The following is a 21,215-nucleotide window of genomic DNA, read 5'->3' as shown; positions in this document are numbered from 1 at the left end:
AACAGCCTATTCATGAATATTCAATTGAATTAAAAAATAAAGACTATTTACAGTTATAAACACGCGGCCTGTTCTCGCTAGTCTTTTAGCTTTTTGGATCCATTGATTTAATTCATTTTAGCCACAACGGAATGATTTAGTGAGGTATAATGTCGTGCATACATGGGTCGAGCTGTTTCCTAAGAGTTTTAACTCTAAGAATCTCCCTCAACACGCAGCTGAACTTCATTTTCTGCATGTTAACGAGACTCTTGAGGGAACTCTGCTTTGTTCCGCTGACTGGAGTTCAGCATCACTCTTCAGGATTTATTTGGTGTCAGAATGCTCACGATGAAGCCTCCGACCGCAGCAACGCACCAGCAAAGCTGCAGTCAGACAACAGGTGAGTAGTTACGCTCTCAGGCACGTCTCATTGATATTCTAACCTATTGCACTTTCCCAGAGAAAGGACTCCCCAGTGGAAACATTACTGCCCCCCTCCAGGCTTTGATCCCACTGGCATGAAGCAGATCGCAGCCGAGACATGACGGAGGCAGCTACGAGCGGCAGAGGATCAGACGTGTGGAATTTCTCTGCGTTTGAAGTTCTAATGTTGGACCATGATTTGCTCAGACCTGCAGACAAACAGACCAAAATTCGTACTGTAAAAGCAAGATTGTTTAGACTTTCAGACCAAAAAAACCAAAACAGAGCACAAACCTAGACATAAAATGTTTATCCTGTCACAGAAGTCCTTTTCAGTCACGCGTGCACAGGTGCTTCTTGTGGTCCAGAGGATATTAAAGTCACAGGCATCCCAATACCTGTCCCTGTCCCTGTCCCTGTCCCTGCCCCTGTCCCTGTCTCTCCTCTCCTCTCCTCTCCTCTCCTCTCCTCTCCTCTCCTCTCCTCTCCTCTCCTCTCCTCTCCTCTCCTCTCCTCTCCTCTCCTCTCCTCTCCTCTCCTCTCCTCTCCTCTCCTCTCCTCTCCTCTCCTCTCCTCTCCTCTCCTCCCCTCTCCTCTCCCTACCCAGCCGGCCATCAGCAGGAGGGTCCCCCTACATGAGCCTGGTCCTGCTCAAGGTTTCTTCCTGTTAAAGGGGAGTTTTTCCTTGCCACTGTTGCTTGTCTGGGGTCAGGCCCTGGGATTCTGGAAAGCGCCTTGAAACAATTTTGATTGTAAAAGACGCTATATAAATAAAGACTGATTTGATTTGGGGAAAGGAAGTTCCTGTCAAACTATATAGTGCAACGCACCAAATGTGAGAATATTAAAAACAGAGATGAAAGTGCAGGAGTTGCACCTACCCTTTGTTCAGAAGCACGGCAGCAGAGAGTGAGACGGATAAAAAGAGCGCAATGACTTCCTTTCAGGAGGCTGCAGGTCAGAGCTCAGCTCCCAAAATGGTGCAGCGAAATCAAGCCCTGCCTGAACCCAACACCTCTGTTTTGGTTAACCTCTGCTCATTTAAAGAGGCACGGGTCACTGTCTCCTAGGACGGAGTCACCCCTTTACCTGGTGCTGAGAGGGTTCGCCACTCAAGGAAACATGACGAGGATGCTGGATTACACAATATCTGGAGAAAACACTAAACACGTTTTGCTCAAACGAGAAAGGATCAATGTTCAACTTGACCTGGGAACCATTTGGCTGTTCAGTTATGTTGAAGTAGGAATTAAACTGGCCACATACGACTGGATGTTTCTTTAGAAGCTCAGAACCTTTGGATCACCCTAAGGCAGCGCAAAGAGGCTCCACTCCCTCCTAATTCTAATTCTGATTTGGACAGATGAAGACGGAGCTTGTCCTGGATCCCTACGTCTCCTTCAGAGTGACTCTCAGGACAGCTTTTGTGTTACAAATCAGGAGGGATGAAAGAGGGAGCCTTCAGGGTTTCAAGAACCAAGGGATCTCATGCTTTTGGTGCCAATAATTGTCAACTTCTCAGATTTCCCCTCAGTACAAAACCCTCCTCTCCTGTGGGTTCCCAACATAAATTCATTTTAGCTGAATGAGATTTTTAGCTTTCCTCAAATGTGGTGCACATTTAGTGTCTTTGTTTTGCAGAATGACATCTCTTTTATGGTTTATGAGCTTATTCGTGGCCTGTTGATTAGAGGCCTGTGTCTTCACAAGGAGGAAGTAAAGGATGATGAGATGGGGAGAGGAAGGGATGGCAGGAAGGAGGGAGGAGAGAATCCCTGATGCTACACTCCTCAGGAGATCAGAGGCCTCAGGAAACCAAAAGTGGGAGGATCAGGGAGGAAGACTAGAGGGAGGGAGGTCACATCCTCCACTTAACCACCATTGTTTTTTTTAATTAAACATACAACTAGTGGGACTCAGGAGACAGCATTGTTTGTTCATTGAAATGCATAAATAAAAATTTGATTTTATTTCAGCTCAGCCTGATGTTTTGTGGCAATTTAAGATTGCAGCATGATCTCATTAATTGATCGACGCTGCACAAATTTTCCACGATGGAACTCTGGAGAGCTGCTACCGAGGACGTCATGGACATTCCTGGACAGGACTGAGAAGCAACGGGTGACTCAATGACTCCAGAACTGTATCTCTGGAAATGTGCGCGATCCAAATGTGAAAGTTGTTCCACAAAACCACTACCGACGAGTCACTGAAAATCATTCTAGGAATTAAATCATCTCAAAAACACTTAATGTCACATTAATGCTTAAGCACCCAAAGGTCACGCAACGTTCTCCCCCTCCTTCACTGACCTCAGCTGTATTAGGCTAAACGATCAGATGGAGGTTTGAGATGTCAGACAGGCCGACCGTGTGAGACAGCCAGGCGGTCGGACCATTAGGACGGCAGACAGGCTGGCGGTGGACGTCTCTCAGCTAACGAGGCCTGACAGCTTCCATGCAGGCTCATGCGACAGTGAAAGGGAAGATTGGGTCAGATTTAGGCTGTTTGATGTTAGAGTGGCGTTCGTGTTTGAAGATAGCGCTCGGATTGCCCGTGTTTGCTTTTGTAAGCCCTGGTCGGTCAGCGTGCCTTAGCCACAGAGGCCGTCTGATCTTTCCAATAACTGACGCTGGCCACTTTTCTACTTGTCCGTTTTCTTTTGACATCCCATTAAATGACACCAACACCAGGAGTTTCCAACATGCCCTTCTTTTTGGCAAAAATGTAGTTTTCTAATTCTTTGGGCAGCCAGAAGGTCTGATGATATTTTTTTGTCAAATAAGCCAGGACATCCTGGGTTGGCGTGCTGGCCTGGACGCCGAGTCCATTGTCTGGCCACTCGCTCACTGCTCCCATTGATACTCTTCATCCAGCTGTAAAATCTGGTGTGCTGCTGAAATGTGGGAGTGCATGTGGGTGGAGGTTATGTGGGGGTTTATGCAATCCACTCTGAAAACAAGATGTCCCCCTCCCCAGATGGGTCAGCGTAGGGTAGGAGTGTAGAAGGGCTGGCACTGAAGGGATAAAAAACATGCCGTGTTTGCTTCCTGTGGGCCTCCTCTGTGCTCCGTCCTCCTCCCACTTGCTCTCTGCAGGCCGGAGCTATAGGTTTTCATCACACATCCACCGTGGACGCTGTCCTGCGAGTAACAAGGGGGTCAGATTAGCATAACAGCCTCCACAGGAACACTGTCAGCATTAAAACACACATCCTCTGGAAGTGGTTTTCTGCATAATCTGCCCCCCGAAAAAAAAAAAACATACGAGTAACACCACTCCCACTATTGCCCTTCCAACTCCATCTCTGTTCCAATTAGCAGCAACATCTGGTTTGTGACTGAGAACCAACCATATATGTAAATAAAGGCATTAAAATCAGTGCAGACAATCAGTACAATTCTGTTCCAGCTGGGCCATAATTTACTGTTGAGTCTAAAGTCAGTTTACAGTTCAACTAGCAACCCAACATAAAATAAAATAAAACAGTAGAGAATATTGGAGTAGATCTTATGGGTCTTTTGTCAAATGCTTTCATTACTTTGCTTCCAAGCACAAAGGTTCCTGAACCACTGATAAAGTGATGGTGGACACGTCTGTAGTTTGATTTGGGTGCTGATGATGTCTTTTAGAGGCACATTCTGCACAGCAGTGAATGAAAAGCCAATCTGTGGTGTCTCAGCTGTCAAACATGGTGCAGCACGGAGAAACCGTCACCACAAGAAGGTTCCGAGTTTGTTTCTAGGGAGAATTTATGATTCTTTCGGAATGGAGCGCGATGACTTACTGCAGGAAAGTGAGATTTATGCAGCTTAAACAGAGTGCAGCAGGAGGAAGAGTGTGTTTATGGAATCACTCATCAAAACATAAGAAAACAAAGCAAACAAAACCAGAAAAGAGCTCGTCCTTTGTTCTCTCGCAAAATTTCAGCTCTGCCACATTCCAACACTAAACCCACCCGGACAATACCGAGACCGACGGCTCTGATTAAAAAATGTTTTCATAGAGGAGTCTTCCATATTCTCACGTTCCCACATCCGGATCAGGAAGCAGCACTGAGCACAAGCAACAGGTGGATCCACTGTCCAGACCACTGGAGACGGATACAGCCTGAAATAAATATGTGGACCACTGGAGAGAAAAGGCTTCAGCTTCTGTTTATACCTCCATGTTCTTCATTCTTTTCCTGATTTAGTACTCCATTAAAAATTAAATTACTGAAATTAAATATTTCAGTATATCTGCAAAGATGAGGCCACACTGACTTACATGAACACTCCACATTCGCCATGATATATGATAAAAAAAAAATCTGTATATCTATAATCTCTGATTTAATATTTAAGTTTTTGCCTAAAATTTTCACCTTGATGATAAACTACGATTTATTCATTTTTACGGGTTGATTAGAGATGTCAGGACTGCTATAAAAGATGGAAGCTCCCTGTATTTCAGATAAATCTTTAGTAATTTTTGCTTAATTTAGTGTGATACGTTCTGAGCATTCATCATTATTTCACAGCAGATTTTATTAGATCCATCTCAAGACTAGGTGATTAGCAACAAAAGTAAGGCAACATTAATTACTGACAAAATCAATACAGTATCAAACCTGATACTGTTTTACAATGGTCAGAATTAGGGTTGAATCTTAATTTTCTTAAAGTTTAGGAGGTGGTAAAGGAGAGTAAACTGGTCAATTTGTTGAGTTGAGAGGGCAATACAAGTATTTAAAGAGAAACTCAGAATAAAACTGACAATTTAGTGGAGCACAGTAAGAGCTTACACACAGAGACAAATCACGCATTGTGCCAGAAACTGAGAGGAAACAGATTGGCGAAATGGCCCATTGCATATTTTGGATATCAGATCAGGTTTCAGCCCCTCAGCCCTGCAGCACCGGATAGATTTGATTACGGCAGCAACCACAGGCAAAATCTAATTAGCACATTACTCACAGCAGGATGTCAGTCTTGTGTTTTGGCAAAAACCACCACATTTATACTATTTCATGGTCATCGGAAGGAAGCTTGCGGCCTCTTAGCATCGTGCCTAATAATGTTTGTACTCCCTGAAGAGGCTGTGGGATTTAGAAGTTTCAAGATGTGAATGTTTCTGTATGGCTTTTTTTTAAAGAAGTTACGTCACGATGGGCTGAGCAAAGTCTTTTTACACAGAAATCTGCATGAAAAGTGAATAATAACTGTCAACTGAAAACTGTGTGCATCTGCATTGTTTTAAGCTTGCTTTCAGATCGTTTGGAGACAGCCAGTAACACAATGGTGGACAGAAGCAGGAGACAGAAGCTGGAGGGACAGCACGCTGACTGAAGAGTGCCTAAATTGTCATGACGTCGGCGTGAAGGCAGAGGAAGTGTCTGCAAAGTTGTCACATTTGTTGCTGCAGCACGAGGTTGTGAATGCAGCTTAGATTTAACCCAGCGGGCACAGCGGTGTGGCTTTCCTGCTTGACTTGGCCATATCCTGACTGAAAGGCCGGTCAGAAAGAGAGGCTGTGTCACACAAATGAATCATTTTGAGGATGTTTGAGGGATTTTGTTTTGTTCATTGTTCACTTAGAACCCCATGGCTGGAATTAACTGCTTTGGTTGGACTTGCACACATCCTATGGGTGAAGCTCAAGACCACCCAGACATCCATTAAAATACAAAAGGTAGTCTGATTTATGCTTAAAAAAGTCTCTGCATCAATATTGACATTTCAACACAATTTAAGATCTGATGTGGATGGAGTGGAATGATTCGTGCTAAAAGCTGGTAGCAACTGCAGGAGACCGTTTATCTGGGACATATAAGATGAAAGTCAGTAACATCATACAAGTTACATTTTTTAAATTATTTTTTATTATTATTTAAATATTAAATAGCTTATCGAACTAGAAGTTTTTTGATTATGGGCTCATTAAATGAATTGCCAGTAAGGTTTTGGGTGTATCTGCTTGGATTCCACAATAATAATGGGGCAACAAAAATTAAAAAGTAACACATCAGATTATTTACGTGACAAATTCTACCCAAACCCGTGATGTGCTGATGGCCTGCGGGAACATAACGGTGTGCAGACAAGAATAAATCTTGACGTCTGAGCTTAGCTCACAAGGACATGTGACTTTGTACTCGGGTTCAGGGTCAAAGGTCAGTGTGGCTGACTGATGGGACTGACCTTGTCACTGATGCAGCTCAGGCTAATCTGTCCAACTGGGTCACATGAGGGATTGATGGAAACAACTTTTAAAAATAAGGAGACGATTAGTTTAAACCGGCTCACCTGACACAGAATTAAACAGGTGCAACTGTCATTTATAAAATGTTGTCTTCAGTTTACATACAAGTAAGTTAAAATTTAAACACTGGAGGCAGAACAGGAAGAGAGAAACTATGAAAATCAAACTTGGCTTCTCAGGAGGTCGGTCTGGGTTCAAATCAAGACTATAATTCAGAAAAGGCTAATCCATATTATTTAGAAACATTCTGATGCCAAAGAGAAGGAAGAAAAACATTCAAATAGGAGAAAACTGGAGTCAGTGGAAGGAAAAAGATTTAATTGACATACTGGGAGAAAGGAGCTCATTGGACACAAGTAAAAAGAAAGAAGACACAGGTGGAAGTGATCAAGACAATCAAGAGGGAAACCTGAACAAAGTGGACCGGACTTCTGCAACTAGCATGTCCTCATTTGTACCATATTCTTTATGTTTTTTTTACAGTAACACACATCCATATTGGGGTCAGTAAACTGCTTCTCTTCTGAGGATTTTCCATTTATCTTAAAGCTTATGAAATTTTAGAACAGGTCTGGGCCAAGATGTAAAAAAAAAAAAAAACAGGAAGTTTGCTGAATTAAATGTTGCATGTGTCATTTATGATTAATATCTGATGAAAAATGACTTTTGTGTAAATGAATTGTCTATTACATAAAATCACTAGTCTGTTATTTACATGAAGAACTGGAGGAGAAATGACATTTATAGCCAGGAAGAAATTCTTGCACAACTACAAACGCATGTGGAGGTCAACTCTTGGTCATAGTTCTTCATTTGACCTGATCAGTTCTGGGCCACCGAGGACATTTGACCTGTCAAAAGGTCAAACATACGAAAGTGTCCTAAGCCAACTAAACTGTGTCTCCCTCTGATTAATTGATGACAGAAAATCTTGTGTGTTTTGTGTACTGATATGGGTTTATTCCAAAACCTGAAACCAAGCATAAAAAACACATACATAAATAATACAAGTAAACAAATGCAAAACTGCATGAATGTCCTAAAATTCTCCGACGTCACTTATTTCAGTGTCAATTTCCACCTTTAACTTGAACTTTACATGAACTGATAGTGATATCATTTCAACCTCACTTAAAATAAATAATTCACAAAAACGGAACACAACCTCACTGACTTGGTTATCAACACAGGGATGGTATAGCGTCCTATGGAGTATTCCTTGACATGTCAGGGAAAAAAACTTTTAAACACACTTATTAGATAGAAATGACGAAACAAACAAAAACGCTGTCACCTGTATTGTCCGTGCATATAAGAGGTCCCCCTCGAAACCCTTGCGGACATATAGTTCCGCATCAGTTGTTGGTGTAGTTGCTGTCTTGGGAACCACCTGCAAACACTTACATGAACGGTCCATAAAAGTGTGTAATGGACCTTAAAATGTTTAATGTGTTGGAAATGAGGTGGCCGCTTCAAACATGAATAAAGAGGAATAAATAAATAAATTCACACAAAAATAAATCAGAATTTACAGACAGTGAGGCCAAAACATCACCCTCTGCTGGAAGGCTGCAGGATATAAATCATTTGTTTTAATATTTTAAATCAGAAATTTGCTCTGTGTGTCTGGGAAAAGCAGAAGGTGGGTGTGTGGGTGGGAGCGCTACCACCGTGTCAAAGTGTAACACTGCCCGCTAACTGAGAACACATCGTTGTGCTGTCCTGTACTCTCTGTCATATGATTGAAGGCCTCCCAGCTGCCCTGTGAAATCACGGGCCTCAAGTATGGCTTCCAGGGACATCTGACCTCTCGGTTCAGAGCTCAAGGTTCAGGCAGCCCAGGCTCACCTTTCCTTTCTGATATTGAGGACAAAGCTCATATTGAGTCAAGGTCTTGGAAGCTGAGGGGATCTGAATGTGTCTTTCAGGGTTTAGCGATGTGCTGTCACAGAAGTTCTGCTGTGCGGCTAAAGAAAATATATGTATGTTTTCTGTAAGTACAGAGAGCCTCTATTCATTCATTCGTTCGTTCATTCAGGAATCATTACTCAAAGTAGATGAGGGATGATAATGACCGTCAACCACACAAAGTAAAAGTTTATAATATGAGGATCACAAAGAGAAACATTTACATGCCAACAGTAACAATAAGTGATCACCTTCACAATGACGCCTTTTATCCAGACTAAAGATTTCCCAGGTCCTGTCTGGGGCCTGACCTACGGACCCTCTGTTCACAACCTCCAAAACAACAGCTGGCATTGGCCATTGGTGGGAGATAAGGAAGGGAGGAAAGTAAACCAGTGAAGAGGACGGATGGCCAGAGGAGCTCTGGAGGAGGTGAAGAGGATTCCTTCTGTTAGAGTTATAGATGAGACATGTGGGAAGCAGTGATTCATCCAAAATGAGCACCTTGAATTTGTTGATGCTGCAACATTTAGTAGCACAAGGCTCTAGAGAAGCAAAGCTGGCTCTGCTGTTCTTTATAGGGTTATTCTCATATTTATAACTGCAAAACAACATATGATGTTTAAATATATTTAGGCTATTCTTCTAAATCACAAAACAACACATGGGCAGGGCAACAATATGTTGCTCTCCCCCTTTCTCTCTCTCTTACAAACACACACACACATACACACAGAGAGAGCCATGGTTCAGCTTAAAGATGTCTTCAGCTGTTGCTGCTGGGTGTATAAGTGATTCTTTGTTCCCCAAGAGGTTAAGACTGCCCCCCTGCCCCTTATCCTCCTGTATTACCTCCTATCTACCACCTCTCTATCTCACCCTTCACCTCCCTAAACCTAATCTCCCCCATCCCCCTCCTGAACCCCTCGTCTTCTCCATCATTACTTCCTCTCAAAATAAAACCAGTCCAGCACCGTTTTCCTGCATCTGGGGTGTTTTTTGGTGCTGCATTATTTGGGTGTGAATTTGTTTCCTGGCATAATAATCTTTTATTTAATTCAAATGCAAGTTATCAACATACATATAAATCTATTGTTTAAATGTCACATATTTTTGTCCATAAACCTATAAATAACTTTTGGAATTAAAGACATTTGTGTCAACAGGTTGATGTGTTGTATCCTGTCACATACAGAAGAATTATGGAATATTTTTACACTGTGACAGAGAGAATAGAAGGAAGCTGTTGACAACTTGTAAAAACAGTTGCTATGCAAGTTGTTAGGAATCCACAGAAAGAAACTGAGGTTTGTAGATGTGCAGGACTGCTCCTGACAACACTGGCTCACATTTACAGTTACAAAGACAAAGTCAAATTCTGACAGGCACACATTTTCAACACTTTTTCCCCTGCAAATGCCGACATCAGAGCACACCTCCAGACTACGTGTTGATGTATTCTGATCAGTGTCATCGACACACAGGCACAGAACACTGGTTTTTAAATACATGTAATACATCACACTAATTTCAAACCAAACCCAAACCGCTCCTACTAAAAGTGAAACTGTTGTGGCTGAGGTGACATTCCAACGGGCAAGTTTAAAGAAACCTTAGGCGCACTTGCACATTGGCAGACCTCCAAACTCTTTGTATGACCGTCCGTCTTTCCCTCCAAACCTCCATTGTAGCCTGAGCCAAATGGTGGGCTCGAGGCTGTGCAATCAGATCCTTGGATCCCTCCTGGCCTTTGTTCCCCCAGCTTGTTTTCACTGTCAACACACCACTTGAAAGAATTAAGCGAAGCCAAGTACCTGGAGCTCTGGAGGTAATAAAGTAGTCAGAGCACAATTAAACCTTCAGAGACAAGTTGAGTCAGGCTGATTTCATTTCCATTGGCAACAGAGGCTCACGTCTGAGGGATGCATGTGTGCTGATCAAGGACGTTGTTCTAAATCACACAAGAGCTGCATTTCAAAGGAAATGTTTATTAGTAAAACCCTCAATTCTCCGCTTGTTTAATTCTTTTCCTCCTGCGTAATCGCCTTCATCCGATGTTAAAACTCGCAGGGCAGCTTTCACGCCCCTGTCAGATTCCGTGTGAGGGTGAAAGAGTGACTGTATCTGGGTGGGAATCAGCTCGAACCCCTGGAACCCTCCACCATGAAAGCTGCTTCTGTGCCTGTGGGTGTGTGTAATCTTCTGTGTTCATAAATGGTGCCTTTAAATTCATGACACCTCTGAGAATTTTAAGATATTAATTCACTTAACTTTGATACCTAAATGTTAAAATAAAATAAAACTTGTGGGCTTTATTCTGCTCTATATTGTTAGTATAAAACCCTCTAAGAAAATAGAACCATACCTACACAGCAAAGGGCCCAGCCGGTCAGAAAATGCATCCATTGTAGTTAAATGACACATTTGGAAGTTGACATAAACAATAATCCTAATTCTGAGTTTGTTCAGATCTACTGTAAATAAAGGTGAATATAAGTGATGACGTGTTTTGAAGAGGAAGTTACTTGTTTACTTCTCATGCCAGCAAAACATCACCAGGAGCTTCAAATGTCTCACCACATCATTATGTCTCGCTCTTTTTTTATTCGATCTGTGTCTTACTTGTTGTTTGTGTGTCTTTGTGGTTCTTGAATGGCATGAAAACCTTCGTGCACGTTCCATCCATACCACATTTAGCTTTAAACCGAGGCAAAATTAAATATGCGGAAAAAGGGGAACATAAACAAAACAGTTTATGAGAGCATACATGAAGGAACGCATTTAAAATTGGCTGGATTGATTCAATGTAATGATCTGTTTAGAAAGTTTCATTCAGATAATCCTTTTAAAACACCACTGCGTGGTCATTCCTGATGTCGGAAAACAATGAAATGAGATATTGTAAATATCTGCTAAGTGATGTCTCCGCTGTAATTTGGCAGGAGAGCAAATAAATAATATCTCATATATCACTTTCTGCAGGAGTCAAAGTCAGAAACAAGACGGCTTCTTCATTCTAGAAATATCTGAGGGATGGCGCAGCGAGGAGATCCGACCACAGAGAACATTCGGTGGTCACATGGAGACACTGGATGTTTGTGATGATGAGAGCGAAGCCCAGCCATCCACAGCCTCGGTCTGAAGGACGTGCTGAGAAAACACAGATCTCTGGGTAAGATTATGGGATGCCAATAAATGATATTTTATGAGACAGCTTTTGTTTTGTTTTCAAGCAATCACTGAGCGTACTGATTCTTCCATTCTAATGTAACAGAAACAACATAAACAGTAACAGATGTGGCAAAAATAGACAATAGATCGGTCTTAAAGCTTAAGAAACAAAAGCAAAATTCAGGAGACTGCAGGAGTTGCAGAATCAATGGGTTTACATTTATTTCTGCTTTGTTTTTGCCACAGTATAGAATTTTCATTTCTTATGTTTGCAGTTTTTCCTTCATCTAAAATCTTCTTAAAAGGCTGAATATACAAATTAGTTCATCTTTCTTATACATCTTCTCCACAATAGCATTTTATTACTGTTTTTTTAGTAATTCTGTTTTAGGTAATGCATCAATGCAATAGTATTACTTTAGATCATAAACACAGATACCAGCTGCAAGAATCCAGCCTGCACTGAAAATGGTTCACTATGTATTTTATTTCCTACTAAAGAGAAACAAACATGGGCAGAATCAATGTTTGCAGAGCAGATTCACCAACACATGTGTATGAATGACCACCCTGGTGTTTGCTACCTGCGGATGATATGACGTACGTAACTATAATTCCAAATTTGGTTGGGTGGGTCTCAATATGCATTTAAAGAAAATGCGCCCTCCATTTCCTCTCTAACCTTACGTCGACCTCAGTCGACCTCTGTCAAACGCGGAGAGGAATCCTCTCTCTTCTCGATCCTCTGGCACCAGTCGGAAACTTTAGTGTGAGCTGATTTGTAGCTTCCAGCTGATTGGCTCGTTCTGCTCTGTTCTGCAGTGAAGAAACACCACAGCAACAGGAGCCACCTGTGCTGCCCTGAGGTCATGTGAATTTGTCATTAGATGTGGTCCTTGCTGCCATAAATGGTTTCCATAGAAACATAGTGACGGGACCCTCCCTAGCAAAGCAGGTGTCTTTGACCGTAGAATTGGGGCCTCTATTAATGATGTTATTGATCAATAGCTTGGAAACAAAATTAAGCATGGGGATTTTAAATTGGGAGAAATTAGCAAAATCTTCATTACACAACTAAGAAAATAAGAAAAGGTATCTTCAGCACGCAGTTGTGCGTGGATCCCGCTGCCTCAACTCTCGACCCTCAGTAATGTTTTTTGACGTGTGGTTTTTCTATAATTTGCCGATTAATGCGAGGCAGATGCATGTAATGCTTCTGTGTGCAGAGCTGGCTGACCTCAGAGGCAGCGGGAGTGCTCAGGCTATGAGATAATGCCAGAGAGAGGCCAGCCTGGGACTAACACTGCTGTTGCTGTGTGTGTGTATCTGTGTATGTGTGTGTGTGTGTATGTGTGTGCGTGTGTGTGTGTGTGTGTGCGCGTGTGTTCCGTGTGGTGTGTGGATACACAGTCGCAGTAAACCCCACCAACGGATGTTTAACATCCCCTTTCCGCTCAATTACCGCCTCTCAAGGTCACAGATATCTGTCCAAGATAACTTTGTGTGTTTTCTTGCCTAACTGCAGCCGCAATCGCAAATAATTTTTTAAGTGTTGTTTGGCATCTTGGTATTTCAACAAATATGTGAGTCCCAGGAGACTGTTTGTTTCCTCCCATAAAAGGCCATAATGAGCACCTCTTCCTCCTAATGACGTGGTATGAACCTTAATGCAAAATTGTAAACATTTCTGTGGTGTTCTTGGCTGCAGTCTGAGGGACTCATTGTTTCTTGCCTTTCTCCTCATCGTACTCGCCCCGTGACTTTTTAATTAGATCCACCTTTCGCTGAAGGCCCAGCTGTTTGTGCTATTTGTTTGCTCATGATCACTTAATGGGTTTTAATGGGGATGGAGTGCCTGTGCGCCTCAAAACTCTCTCTTTCTGTGTGCGCACACAAGCACGCGTGTGTGTATGTGTGTGTGTTTGCACGCACACACATTCCACCCTGCATTTCATCCGGCCTCTCCGGATCTCAGCGCAGCGCGTTACTCTAATCCTACCTTCCTGTTTTCCTGCAGAAGAACTGAAGTGGAGAGGAACTACAGATCTGATAATTAGCCTGATAACAGTCACACTCACTTTACCTGAAAAGCAGCATGGAGGAAATAAAGGAGGCTTCAGCACAAACTTTATTTGTGGCAATCTTCCTTTTATCGGTTGTAGACAATGTCATGTGATAAGAGATTACCATCTAATTGGATAATCTACAGACCATCTAATACACTCTGTGCAGCTTTGGAGAGCCCTGCTTCTGTGATATAGTGGAGAGGTTGTGACCTTTCCTTGTGGCGCCTTGCACTTTTATAAGTGAAGCTTTTATTTTTATGTATCTATTGTCTGCCAACAGCTTGTTGGCTGTTGGAAAGACCTTAGAAAATATATAAATGTGTTCAAAACCATGGGACTCTTTGCATTGTAACCCTGGAAACTATTTACATCAGAACTTTAAAAAAAAACACATGTTGATAAAAGTTGGGGGGGAGTGTAGTTGTTCACAGTTCAGACACAGTCATCATCCTACAACCCAAAAGGGTTTAATTTAGTTTACTGCACCTTGTTTGGATTACTAAAAACTTTATAGGTCATAAACCATGACAACTACAAGCTGTTTGCACTCCCCAGAAAGCATTTTTTGTTTGTGGGCAATTTTAGAAAATGATGTGTTGTAAAGTTTGACCCTGTATACTGATAAAACACCACCTTTAGCTTTTGAGTTGTTTTATGCTCCGGCTTCTCTCTTTCTTGCTCATTCTTCTGTTTTTACACTTTTCTCCTAAAGCGTAAAACTTTACGTTTGTGGAAACAGCGGTCATCGGAATGCCTTTGGGATGCCTAGACAGACTAAAATAACTGCAACTATGGTCAAATTTACCACCTTCTCTGGTCCTTGTTGATTCCACAGAGTAAATGAATTTGGAACACAGAGGAGGAAGCCTGCTGTCATCAAAGGCACCATTTCCAGCTGCTGTAGCCTATATCTCTTCAGACATGTTGTCACATTTTTCAGGAAAGGCGTAAGATCCAGTCCGTCATTCCAAGTAGGAAAACACACAAATGTGAGTGCTGTAGCACCTGCTAATTTACCACTTTTTGGGGGGGCTCCAACACATGATTAACATGAGCAAAGTGGAAAAGCAGAAAAGCAGAAGCCAAAATCCAAACTTTGCACATGGAAATGTGCACATTTATTTACAAGCTGTGGAGACAAAAGGTACTATCAAGCTGGTTGCAGGATTCAGGTATTTAACTACTTATTTACCATACTGTCAGATATCCTGCAGCATATCAATACATTAGTGCCAGCAGGTATGTCACTCCTACCACTCCTGCAGGGATGAGATGGGCAGATTATCTCAGATTAAAAGGAACTGTTTCTTCATAAAAATGGAAGCATAGGGCAAAAAAAAATCACTGTAGGGTAGCTGACGCAAGCTTCCATATTTAAGCTGGCACCATAAACTCTTGAACTCATATTAACATTGACAACCTATTTTTTCTGGGCCATCATAATCCCACATTATACGTCCACTGTGGTGAGAGGCTGGGGTGAAAGGCGAGTTTTAGATGGTTTGTTTCTGCTGCTCTGACAGTAATGAAGTGTCTAATGAGGAACTGTCAGCAGCTCAGAGAGACCAGAGACCTCGAGACAGTGTGGAGACACAGTGGGTGCACGCGCACACACACACATGCACACAAACATCCCAAAGACATACAAACACACCCGCACTGTGACGCCGAGGCAATTACCACCCACCGCCAGTTACTGCCGCTCACACATGGCCGCAGCCCTGAAACCTTTCTGCCATGTGTGGATGAAGCTGTGATGTGGTTTCCCAAGCACTAACAGAAAAGAAGCAGAGTTTCTGAAAACTGTGGAGCCAGGGATTTACGATGTTGCGGACTCAAGATTTATTAGGGTCATTTCTGTTTAATGCCAAACTTTAATTTTTGTAATTTCAAGGTTGGATGGACACAGACATTGTGTCGTTAATCCTCTTTTCCCCTCTTTTCCCAAGTTCATCAATAATAGCTGGGATTTTTATATTCAAGGTAAATTTTAATTGCTGTATTCATGAATGCAAATTTAATTTCAAGACTTTAATAACATTGTGCTTACACAGTTTATACCTCCTCAACCACAGTAAGATGTTCTTTAACTTCTTAAGAAACAGAACAGTAGCATCAATGCGTCTTCCAAATCATGTTACATAAGAATAACAGGATGGGAGGAATGAGACAACCCCCCTGTCTGGAGGACATCTGTCATTTACTACACTCCTGAAATATCAGTTTCCTGTTGTTTTTTCCTTATTTGGAATTTTAAAGTGTTATTTGTGTCACACAATGGGCAGATCTGTAGGTGAATGAGTATGACACAATAACCTCGGCCGGGTTATTTATAGCTATTTCTGTTATTTGAAAGGGATTCAGACAGAAGTGGAGAAGCTGGCGACAAACAAAGAGAACCGGCTGAAATTCAGCAGATGATGCGTCTTGTTAGAGAGTCTGACTGTTAAACCAGTTGGCAACCAGATGTCCTAATTGATGCTCTAATTTAAAAACACAGTGTGTTTTATATTACTCCTTAAAGTACTGAAAATGTAAATTCAAAGCTCAGCCACCATGACTGTTACAAGTGGCATTGAATTACTTTAGTGTTTATATCTGCGGCTAAGCAGAGTCAAAACTGCGGCGCCTCACTAGTTCAGCTACAACAAGTATTGCGGAGAAGAACTTGAGATGAACTTTAATCAGATTGCAGCCAAAGCCACACTGAGCTTTTTTGTATTTTCTTTTTCTCAGATGATGTTTTGTCAAACAAACTCATTTGCAGTTGCAATGTTCAGGTGCTGTTGAATACTTTTACTGAACAAAGAGAGAACAAAATTACTTTATGTCTGTGATGTGACATTACACAGCTTTTTTTTGGTTTGTTTGTTTGTTCTTAAAGACATTGGCGTAGCTAAACCAATTCTGTGTTTAAAAGATAAATAAAAGTCGCCTAAAAGATATGGTGGAGATGCCGGGGATTGAACCCGGGGCCTCATACATGCAAAGCATGCGCTCTACCACTGAGCTACATCCCCGGTAGCTGACGTAAAGATTTTAATCATAGTAAATCATTGTACTAAATAGTATTTACTTGAGGTCTGGTAAAGTATCCCAGGTCTTTATTATTAATCATGTAGTTTTCTCTTTATATGGATCAAATTGCACCAGTGCATCCATCTCCAGTTTGTCTCCATTTATTTCCTTTTTTAAAACTGACAGACACGAATGTTAGGTCAGGTTAGACTTTTCTCAGATTTTAATAACTCCGTTGGACTTTGACATTGTTAAACCTTGATTATCTTTATGTGTGGCTCATTCCAGAGGTTAAAAAAATGTTTATATGCACGTATAAAATGCAATAACGAACCTTTTACATGCCCCTGATACTGCACAAAAGCCAAAATATGTTTTCAATGGAGCTTTAGCGGAGGTGTATCCCTTCAAGGGAAGTTCTCTTCCTGGAGGCATGTCATCCTTGTTTGACAGGTAATGAACAGAGGTTGATGACTGAACAACTATCAGTCCTGTTTCTACATCCGTAAATCAGTATTTTAAGGTCTGAAAGAGTGACGACCAGTCGGCCTTGTCACGGGGGTGACCGTCAACGAAGGCCTCTTGTATTTTCTAGTTTTCGAGTGTGTCATTCAGATGTTAATAGACCCCCGCTTGCCATTTGTAGTGTACTATATGAAATAAGTTATTTCTCCATGTTTTAAATCTAATCTACCAATCACTGGATTGTATGTACTGTAAAATTCAGATTTAAGTCAGACAAGAACATTTTACTGTTCTTTAAGGATGACAAAGGCTTTGGAGGGAACATAAAATAGCATATTTGCCTCAAAGCAGAAGGTGGTCATGGTGATGGAGGGAGATTATTGGTCTCCCACCATCCCCTCACTGTCCATCACATCTAAAAGGCAGCCTGAGGTGGGAGGTCTGCAGGGTGTAACACTGTCTCTTGAAAGCCTTCTGTTGACAGACCATCTGCACTGTAGTTCATTGATGCGATTTGCATCGAACAGGCTGATCTCAGTCAGTTAGTGACCTTTACTAAGTGTCGTCTGGGGGATAATTGAATTGAAACCGCATTTTCTGTTCTGTAAGCTCTTAGCAAGGAGCTATAAATTGTTGGAATCTAATGGAGACACAAAGCCACAAGCCAAGTGCTGCTTAGATTAGCCAAAGTATGGCGCTCTGTGTCTCCAATCACGTTCAGTCTCAATTAAAGACATTTCACGTTTCATTTATGTTCAGGCTAAACGTTCTCCAAAACAGACAGAAAATGTGTTTGGCTCTCTCTCTCTTGGAATATGCTTTCCCACAGCTTTCCTGTTTCTTTTCCATTTTCAGTTTAAAAAAAATCTCTGAGTCTGAGTTCAGCCATTCAGTTTCATAGCAGATATTTTGAGTTTATCAAAACTAGCATCTGATTGAGCATCTAAATTAGTTTAAATAAACAAAGTAGCACCGGCAGACCAGTTCCACTGCTGAACAGTAGTAATCTGTCACAGGTATGATACCATCTGCCCTAACTGGAGTGTGAGGGTATAAAAATATATATTTCTGAATTTTCTGGGGGGTAAAATTCATCCAACACCACAAAAGAGTAATATTTTTGCCCTTTTGACACACACATCTACTCCTCTTCAACTACATTACCATCACATTATGTCTTTCTAAAACACATGTTTCATATCTTTTCACTAACACTTTCTTCCGCGCGCACACACACACACACACATACACACACACACAAACACAGACACACACATACTTTCCTCCCTCTTGCCTGACTTCCTTCCTCCCTGCAGCCTGAAAGCTGAGCCAAATCAATTAGTCTGCAGAAATTACAGCGCAATAAATAACGAGGGCCAGTCGGCAGCGGCGGAGACAGGCGAGGGGGGGTTAACCAGAACTATGGGGCCCCTTCTGTCTGCATGTACAGCTCAGGATGGAGGGGCCTCCTAACATTATCACAATATGAGCTCTTTATGTGTTCAGGGCTCAGTGTTTGTTAAATCACCAAACCTGGTCTGAGGAAAGTTGGAGAAGAAATAAATCTTAAATATAGGTTATAGTTGATACTCATATGTGCTCCATATGTCCATCTCTTTGCCCTGCATGGTAATTTTAGATTTTTCTTGGGAGGGGGTTGCAATAGTTTATGGCCAGCCTGATGTTACCTGATCCAATCTGTTGCGAACTATCACAGTCAAATCATCTCCAGCAGATATATAAAATAACCAAAGTTTTAGTGGATCCCATAGATTCTCTTTACAATTACTGGTTAAAAAAAAGAGTTGAAAAATGAAAGAAAGGCAGCAGAGAATTGAAGAATTACTGCTGTAAAGTTGTTGTTGTAGTAGCTCAAATCTGTATTGATTACTTCACTGATATCAGGTGCTGAAATCATATTTAGGGGTGAGTATCTATCCATCTATCTGGGCCATAATGATGTGCTCAGTGGGCTGTGTCAGCACACACCAGTATGGATCCACCACTTGTGTTTTGGCTGCTCTCACTGTGATAATCTGCTTTTGTGTTGTCCCAGTGTTAACTCTACATCCTGTGTACACACTCTCTTCCTGGCCTTATCACTGGCTGTGTGAGCAGTGTGAATCACAAATACTTCCGGAGGTCAGTAGACAAAGTGAGTGACAAACAACACACACACAGACACACACACACACACACTCAGCAGCGGGCCGCTACAGCTGTAATCTGTGCGGATAGTTCAGGGTTCAGGGTGCTGTAACAAAGTGGTTAAACATTACACACACATTAACAGGGAGGTTACTTCATGTCTTTGGTGTCCCATTTCTGTGTACCTCCTGATAAGATATTCAGATGAAAAAATTCCATTGATTTCCAAATGTCCCACGAAGAGAGAGGTCATAAACACTTCTGTTGGTGCCATCTACTAGACAATCAAACCATTAAAATGCAGTTTCTACAAAACTAAATGTACAAAACATATAGAAAAATATCCATAAAAATATAGATTTTTCAATGCTGTTTTTGCCTCTACATCTTTTTTGCTCCACCCATGAGTGTATGTAAGTTTAGCCCTGTCATACAAACAAAGCGCAGAAAATGATGTCATTTACTGTACGGAGAAAAATTTAATATTTAGGCTACTTGCGCTTCTAAAATACCTATGATGTTTTAAAGATTGAGTAGGAGGAAAAACAATGTCAACAGTCCCGTTTATTTCATAACCCCTTATTTTTCCATTGATGCTTTCTTGCTTTTTAGAGGATCAAAGTGTCTAGACGTAGTGCCTTCATAACAAATCTGATCCTTTGATTACTGAAATTTACCAAGTGATGATAACCGCTGTTGATTCAACAAATACAGGATGGAATTTACTGAAAATGTATCTGGAATATGTCTTTCTCTGTTGGTGGCTGCGGATGTGGGTTTAAACCCACAAATAGTCCACTCATGAGCTGCAGTTCAGTCAAACAGGGAGGGTTTTAGCCTTGGATGTTCACCAAAACAGCTCAAATACGTAGATAAAGCCTGACGAAAAACTCAGTTTAACACAAACTCAGAAAGAGACAGAGGAAAAGTAATCAAAAGGCACAATTATGGGTAATCAACTAATCTTTAAATGAAGTGTTTTGTCTTTTACCACTATATTCCAGTGGTATTCACATTCGGATAGATTTTTTTTGCATGAAAATATACCAGTATGACGACTGAAAAGATGTATAAGGTCTATCTTATCTACTTTATTAATATTTACTTTTTTTTTTCTCACTGGTCCAGCTGCTAATTGATGTGAGCTAGTTTGTATCTTGTTGCTCACAGATGACAGCCTGGGTTCAATTCCATGGTACCAGATCTGGTTACTAAAGATAATCCGCAGATCTTGTTATGAGTTTCATGTAGGAACTGTTTCCTTGTTCCATCTGCATCAGGTAATGTAACATAAATTATGTCATTGGTTGGCATTGGCTTTTTGGACTGAAATATAGCATAAAACCAACTGACAGCATCGTGTAATGCATGCTAATGCTAATCATTTGTAAGTTGTTGCAAAAGTGTGACAGTGAGGTTCTGTTTTTGCTGACCCGTTTCCACTCATTACATCTGAAGTCCTCTCTTATGTCTTCAGGATGAGTCCATGTCTCCATACCTCACTTATCTAAACTGTCACTGAACCTGTACTTCAACAGAGTTTACTACTTGCTTTCACGCAGCTCATCTGATTAAATGAGAGCCACATTAGCAATCGTACGCCGCAGACTGGACTCTTGTCTTGACACTGAAATCTAATTACTCAGTCAGGTTACTTCACATGCCACATGGCCGCAGTGCTGCCAGTTCTGTTCCAGCTGGGGATCTTTGCGACATATAATGTTCCCCACCCTCTTCCCCATGTTTCCTGTCTTAGCTGCCAACACTGTCCCCTAAATACAAAGGTCTGTT

The 21,215-nt window shown here is 41.5% G+C and overlaps 1 non-coding gene across 1 annotated transcript; it reads right to left on the bottom strand.

The window, feature by feature from the left end:
- Positions 1 to 16,741: 16,741 nt before the first annotated feature.
- trnaa-ugc (transfer RNA alanine (anticodon UGC)) lies at positions 16,742 to 16,813 on the bottom strand. Its single transcript has one exon. It is a non-coding gene; the product is annotated as a tRNA-Ala (tRNA).
- Between the last annotated feature and the right edge of the window lie 4,402 nt (positions 16,814 to 21,215).

This window comes from Takifugu rubripes, chromosome 15, assembly GCF_901000725.2.
Source record: "Takifugu rubripes chromosome 15, fTakRub1.2, whole genome shotgun sequence".
In the NCBI taxonomy this organism is placed as follows: Eukaryota; Metazoa; Chordata; class Actinopteri; order Tetraodontiformes; family Tetraodontidae; genus Takifugu; species Takifugu rubripes.
This window is presented reverse-complemented; position numbering and strand designations above follow the sequence as displayed.